The 7,648-nt window shown below is 40.5% G+C and overlaps 1 pseudogene; it reads right to left on the bottom strand.

Annotated features, from left to right (window-relative positions):
• Window positions 1-3,998: 3,998 nt before the first annotated feature.
• On the bottom strand, window positions 3,999-4,777 carry LOC110198642 (ubiquitin-conjugating enzyme E2 J2 pseudogene; annotated as a pseudogene).
• Window positions 4,778-7,648: the final 2,871 nt, after the last annotated feature.

Genomic DNA, 7,648 nt, shown 5'->3' with positions numbered 1-7,648 from the left:
AGTACACAAAGCCAGTGACCAAGACCTTGGGTCAGTGCCCTCTGTTCCCCAGCAGGAGTGCTCAATCTCTTTAAAGGCCAGGGAATAAAGAAACACCATGAGTAAAAAGAAACGTACCATAGATTCATATTATGAGAAGAGTGAAGATCAAGACAGAAATTCTGAAGAGGACAACATTGTCAACAAACCCACATCTGCAACATCAAAAGGGAATGTGAAGCCCAAAAAGCCTTCTTAGAAGAGTTCAAGAAGGATTTTAAAAGTCTAATGAGAGAGGTACAAGAGTCCTTAAAAAATATAATTGGCCAATTGGAAAAAAAGTACACTTAAGAAAAAAAGTCCCTAAAAACATAATTGGCAAACTGGAAAAAAAGTACACTGAAGAAAACAAATCCCTTAAAAATACAATTGGCCAACTGAAGAAGGAAGTACAAAAACTAACAGAAGAAAGCAATCTGTTAAAAACTAGAATTGGACAAATGGAAACTAATGACTCTATGAGAGTGCAAGAATCAGTCAAACAGAAACAAAAAAAATGAAAAAATAGATGAAAATATAAAATACCTCATCAGTAAAACAACTGACCTGGAAAATCGATCCAGGAGAGACAATTTAAAAATCATTGGACTACCTGAAAATCATGATGAAAAAAAGAGCCTGGACAGTATCTTTCAGGAAATCATAAAGGAAAACTGCCCTGAAGTCCTAGAACCAGAAGGGAAAATAACCACGGAAAGAATACACCACTCACTACCTGAAAGAGATCCCAAATTGACAACGCCAAGGAATATAATAGCAAAATTCCAAAATTACCAGATGAAAGAGAAGGTGCTGCAAGCAGCCAGAAAGAAACAATTTAAATATCATGGAACCACAGTCAGGATTACACAGGACCTTGCAGCTTCTACATTAAAAGACTGCAGGGCATGGAACATGATATTCCATAAGGCAAAGGAGCTTGGATTGCAGCCAAGGATCAACTACCCTGCAAAAATGAGCATGATTTTTCAAGGGAGGAGATGGATATTCAATGAAATAGGGGACTTCCAAACCTTCCTCATAAAAAGACCAGAGCTCAACAAAAAATTTGATCTTCAAGTACAAGATTCAAGAAAGACAAAAAGGTAAATGGGACAGAAAGATACAAAATGTTGTTAATAAGGGCGGACTTTTTACATACCTACAAGGGAAGATGACACTTGCAACTCTTGAGAACTGTATTGTTATTACACCATGTTAAAGGAGTATACATAAAGGGGGTGGATATTAGTTGACTTTGATGTAATGAAAAAAAAAATCTAATCAAGTGGGTTAAATGGATCCAAGTAAGTGGATTAGTCTGATCTTAGAAAATGTACTGAGAAAGGAGAGGCAGACAAGGGTAAATTACATTACAGGAAAAGACAGAAAATCCTATTACAGCAGAGGGAAAGAAGGGAGGGAGGGTGAGCATTGTTTGAACCTTACTCTCATCAGATTTGGTTCAAGAAGGAATAACATAATCAGTTAAGTATAGAAATCTAACTTGCCCTATGGCAGTAGGAGGGAAAAGGGGAAAGAAAAGGGAAGGGGGATAGAAGGGAGGGAAGAAGCAGTTAAGGGCAAAGGGAAGAAAAGGGAAAGGGATAATAGAAGGGAGGAGAGGCTGAAGGAGGCAGTGGTCAAAAGCAAAACACTAGTGAGAGGGGAAGAGAAAGGAGAAAGAAAAGCATAAACACGGGGGGAAAGAATGGAGAAAAAGATACAGATAGTAATTATAACTGTGAAAGTTGAATTGCTACTTTTTTTTTCTCTTCTGTTGAGTTGTGTTTCCTCTTTCTGATAGTTCCTCCTATTTGTTTTAATTTTTACTTACAACTTCACTAATGTGAAAATATGTTTAACAGGAATGTAAATGTATAGCCTATATCAGATTGTGTGCCGTCTTGGGGAGGGTGGTGGGGAGGAAGGGAGAGAAAAATTTTAAACTCAAAAGCATATGGAAGTGATTATTGATAAATCAAATAAATAAAATGAAATTAAAAAGAAAGAAAATTCTATTTAAAAAAACTACTCTAAGACTTTTGAAACATCCTTTATAAGTTTATGTTTGATCAAATAACCTGGCCTCTCAGATCATCAGTTTTCTCAACTCCTACAACTATTACTTTCACTCTATTGAATCCCCTACAGAGATGTCCCCCACCTGGATTTCACAGTGAAGCACAAATATTCCACATCTAGAACAAGAACCTTGAATTTCTTTTAACTGACTAGAATCTGCTATCTTTAAAACCCTTTCTGCTGCTGAACATATTCTTCATCCTTCCTGTGTCCTTTACCCCTCTATTCCTCTAGTCATCAGTGCTTTCTTAGGCCATGATGCTTCTTCTGGTTTTACTTTCCTCCCTTACCTTTCTTGGCTATTTTGGATAACCAGTTCAACTACAAATTGTCAATAGTCTTTCTGCCCTCTCCATAAAATACCTAGCAGTATAATTTACTTTTAAAAAATTTAGGACATTTTCTTTGAAATTCCTCTCCTATGTTATACAAATAAAAACACCATTGATATCCCTAATTCTCTCCTTTACTCTAGTGTCTGATGAAGAAATGACTCTTCTTGCTAAGGATAAACCCTCTAATAATCCTCTTAATTCCATTTCTTGTCTCTAGAAATTAGCTACCCCCATAGTTTCCTTCTTTCTAATCCCAATCTTTTACTATCTACTGATTTTTTTCCTGTTGTATATAGAATTATGTCCAAGTCTTTCCCATCCTTGAATAACTTTAATTAGACCCTACAATTTCCTAAAGCTATTCTCCCATATCTTCATATTTATAGTGAACTCCAAGTAAAAGGCATCTATAATCATTGCCTCCACCTTCTCCTCTCTGACTTACTTCTCAATTCATTGGAATCTGGCTGCTAAAATCATCAATCAACTGAAACTGTTCTCTCCAAAGTTACCAATGATGTTCAAACTGTCAAATTAGACAAATTATCTGTAAGTCCTCATCATTCTTTTTTTTTGTCAGTTTCTCTGCAGATTTACTTAAGTAAATAATGACATCTTGCGATCAGAAAGCAAAACAGAATTTTAATTTCACGTTCTTTGAGAGGGAAGAGGGTGGTATAGGAGGAAAAAAAACCCTTTCTAAAAGTCATTTCTTTTGCCATTCTAGGTGAACATAAACACACTAAAAATGCTGAGATAAATCTATGATGGCCCCGGGTTTGTCTCAAAGTTTGTCATTGGCCAGCAGAAGCATCTAACAGGTAGGTGACTGGCCACTTGAACACCTAAGAGTTCCTCCTAAGCCTTATTAAGACATTCATTTTTACAAGAAAAAACAAAAACAAAAACAAAAAAAATCAATTAGCCCACAAAAAGCTTGATGGCTGAAGATCAGCCATCAAGAGGGGAGCGGTCAGATTTCTGCAGGGCAGTCCAGTGAGCCCCCCAAACCACCCTCCCAAGTTTGATACTGGCCACCTCCATTTCATTCCAGATCAGGGTCCTTCACCTAAATTAAAAACACTACGTACAACAAGGGCTAGGCATTGAGTTTCAGGTGTTTTTTGTTTTTGTTTTTGCTTTTGTTTTTATGAGCGAATTATGTAAAAGGAAAAATTGTGCAAAAACCAAACAAACAAATAAACAAAAAGCTGTTCACTTCAAACAGGTCCAACAAAGTGAATAGGGGCCAGTGCTAAGGGACCCAGCTTTAAGACCTCACGCTTCTCTTCCACAGCGCGCAGTTGCTCTACAGCCACAGACACACAGGGAAGTTAAGAAGACAGGAATTCAAGACTTACATATTACTCGGATCCCAGCTGAGCCCACCTCTGAGGTCTGGCTTTGTTGGTGTTTTGTAAAGGCTTCCAAAACTAAACCCCAGGAGCCCAGCAGGACCGGACCCAGCTTGGTTCTCATTTCTCCCAGAGTCACACTCAGCTGCCCAGAGTCCCACTCGTTTCGCTCTGACCAAGGTCTTAGGAATCCTTGCTGTGCGGCTCATTCTTGGGGTATGCTTCTCAGGACATACTTGACCAAGTAGGCAAAGACTACAAAGCCGACTGTGACAAACAGGTTGGCTACAGCGCCTCCCAAGAGTCCGTGGTTGCGGTTGGCCTGCTGCTGACTGCGTAATTAGCGCGGGCAATTGTCACGTCCCCCTTTAGAAAGCTGAAACCCATTCTGACTGTGTTGAGTGTCCTTATCAGGAACCGCGTCTAGCAAAAGAGGGCCTGGGCTCGGCTACTGAGTTCATCTGTTTTTGTTTTATCTCCTCCACCACTTCAGTAAACAGTTCACAAAATACTTTGTCTTTTAAGTTAAATTTCAAACTCTTTGCGGCTAGTTGCCTTTTTGTATAGTCTGAAGTTTCTAGGCTGCCCAGTGTGGGGCCCTTTTCCACCATAAAGTTAAGCAGATTCGTCAAGATTGTTGAGACTGACCAAGCGGGATTCCATGTATCAGGGTGGAAATCAGTGACTGAAAGACACAACCTTATGTTACATTTAAATCTTTCATTGAGAGTTATCATACAAATACTGGAGATTTAAAAGGAAATTCTTTGGAGAAAATTAATCTTCCATAATAATAGCCACCTTCATAATGAGTCATCTCTGGTCCCTGAACAATACAGTGCCATTCTGGAATATTGGAAAAGGGGAGGTTCGGCACAAATGTAAGGCACTGGATGTTTTTGGTTTTTTTTTTTTTGAATTTAAATGAATTGTTTAAGTCTCTGGGTTTCTGTTGGTGGTGCTCTCATTACTTGTGCTGCTCATCTGTCCTGCCACCACCACCAGGATTGTTCCCGGGGCCGCCCCTGCCGCTAGAGCCTTGCTGGGCCTGCGCAGAGCTCGCTCCGCCTTCCGGGAAGGTGAAGGAAGGAGGGGGGTTTCAGCGAGCTAAGCCGAGGCCGGGCAGTCCCGGATGCCTCTGCCACGGCCGCCATCCTGGAACGGTCACATCACACCTTCAGTTGACGCCGCCTCCGCCGCCTTTTCAGCTTCCAAAATGACCACCTCCTCATTGTTCTTAATTTCAGTCACATTTGGCTTTACTGTTCGTCATTTCTTTCCTGCTACTGTTTCTTCTAGATTTCCATGACACTTTTCTCCCTTTGGTCACCTTTTTCCTGGTCATTCCTCAGCCTCTTTTGCTGGATCTTCATCTATGTCCTAAACCTCTACATCCTTTCTCCTAATAAACTTTTCATCTCTCATAGATTCATTTATCATATCTATGTAAATGAATTTCCTAACTTTACATCTAGCTTCAACTGTAATGCAGAACATTATTTTACCATTTAGGTAGTAGGGCCCTAAACTTGCCCCAGACCTCTTTCTTCCTAAATCTAAACAATAGTGAAATATACTCTTGCATAACTCAGCACAGCCAGCACCTCCAGCAAATGGATAAGAAAGCTTGCAACATAACTGCTTTAGATAATTATGTTTATACCAGAGACCAGGACACCTGATCTGGTTTGTGTGATCTCTGACCTGTAATGATGGGGTGCTCCCGTGCTTATGCTTGTACTTGTGCCCCAATTTCTCCCTAGTCTCAGAAACACTGTCTCTGACAACCACTCCTCAGCGCAAGGACACTGTGCCTAACAGTTATTCATGCATGGGCCTCAGCGTGACCCTTATCTCTCTCCCTGGTACAGCTACACAGACCTGGGCTGCTCAGGCCTCAGCCCTCAGATCATGTCTCTGGAAGCCTCCCAATTCCTTAGTAAGTTCCTGTCTTGTGAGAAAGCTTTCCCTTGTTGCAGAGCATTCTTTCATCAAGACAGAGGGAGAGGGGTGTCCTTGGCCAGCCCAAGGACTCTTCCTCCTGCCAGACTCCAAAGATCCATCCCCCTCCCTGTCCCGTGTACTCCCTGTACTTTCCCACCCATAGCCCCCAAAGACACCCGCATCTTTGGATTACCTCATCAGTGCTCCTGGCATTTCTTTCCCATGCTCTTTTCCATATAAACCCTAGCTCAACTAACCCCTGATCGGGGCTGCTTGATTTGGATGTGCATACCCCTTGCAGCTGCGCTCGCTGGGTCTTGCTTGCTGATTTCTCGGTACAGCAAACTTCTCTCATGACCTTCAGGACCGCATCATCAACTTCATTTTGAAAATTTCTAATGCGTGTGCTATAAACATGTCAATGTGTCAGAAATATTTTAATATTTATAAAATATTTAAATTCATTATGTTCCTATGCCTAAATTCAGAACTTCTCCCTAACTTCACTATTTCTGTTTTGGGCATCCAGGTTGGCAATTTCAGAGTCATTCTCATCCTCTCATTCTCTCTTATTCTCTTGAATAAGTGAGTTCACTTATTCAAATTTTACCAATTATACCTCCTTAACATATAACATAGCCATCCTTCTTTCTAGCTTCATGACCAACATTTTTTAAAAAAATTAATTTATTTTTCGTTTTCAACATTCACTTCCATAAGATTTTGAGGTTTAATTTTTTTTCTCTCTTCCTCACCTTCCTCCTCCCCAAGACAGCATGCAATCTAATATAGGCTCTACTTATACATTCATATTAAGTATATTTTCACATTAGTCATGATGTATAGAAGATTTAGAACTAATGAGAGGAACCAGGAGAAAGAAGAAACAAAACAACAAAAGAAAAGGAGAGCAAATAGTTTGCTGCCATCTGCATTCAGACTCCATAGTTCTTTGTCTGGATGAGGATAGCATTTTCCATCTCGAGTCTTTTGGAGTTGTCTCAGATCCTCAAATTGCTGAGAAAAGCCAAGTCTATCAAAGTCAGTCATATACAATGTGGCTGTCACTGTGTATACTGTTCTCTTGGTTCAGCTCACTACACTCAGCATCAGTTCATATACATCTTTCCAGGTTTTTCTGAAGTCTGCCTTCTCATCATTTCTTATAGCACAATATTCCATTACATTCATATACCACAACTTGCTCAGTCCATTCCCCAACTGATGGGCATCCCCTCAATTTCCAATTCTTTGCCACTATGAAGAGAGCTGCTAATGAATATTTTTATGCATGTGGACCCTTTGCCAACACTTTTATTCAAGACCTCATCACTGTTCTCCTAGATTATTGCAATAGTATATTCACTGGTTTACCTCCCTTATGTATCTTCCCTATCCAATCTATCATTGATTTTTTTATCTAAAAATATGATCAGGGACTTCTGAAAGCGAAGATGGTGGAGTAAGCAGTAAGTCGATATCACTCTCCATTTTTCACCTCTTAAAGAACCAGAAAATAGTACCCCAGGAAAAATCCTGGAATAACGGAACCAACAGAAAAATGGGGTGGAGCAGTCTTTTAGCCCAGGAAGTTTGGAGGATCAGCAAGAAAGGTCCATTTCACTAATGTGAAAGGAGAACACATTTCAGGACAGAAGTGTCCCAGCAAGACCCACTTCAACAAACTAGTCCCACAACAACAAACAAATCTTGAGCCCCAGGATGGTGGAGCAGGCAAACACCAACACTGGGAGTCCCTGCATGCCTTAGTATATCCAGGGGAACCAGCAGATCTCTGGCTGGAGAATCACCAGGTGTGCCAGACCTGTCCCAGGCAGGCAGATATCCCCCAGCAGTGGAACTCCAAGCAATTCAGTAGCCCCTGGTGGGTAAATGCCGTTCAGCAGATGG

The sequence above is a fragment of the Phascolarctos cinereus genome, unplaced genomic scaffold, assembly GCF_003287225.1.
Source record: "Phascolarctos cinereus isolate Bilbo 61053 unplaced genomic scaffold, phaCin_HiC Scaffold_4;HRSCAF=312, whole genome shotgun sequence".
Lineage (NCBI taxonomy): Eukaryota > Metazoa > Chordata > Mammalia > Diprotodontia > Phascolarctidae > Phascolarctos > Phascolarctos cinereus.
The sequence above is the reverse complement of the archived record's forward strand: the minus strand, read 5'-3'. Positions and strand labels throughout refer to the sequence as shown.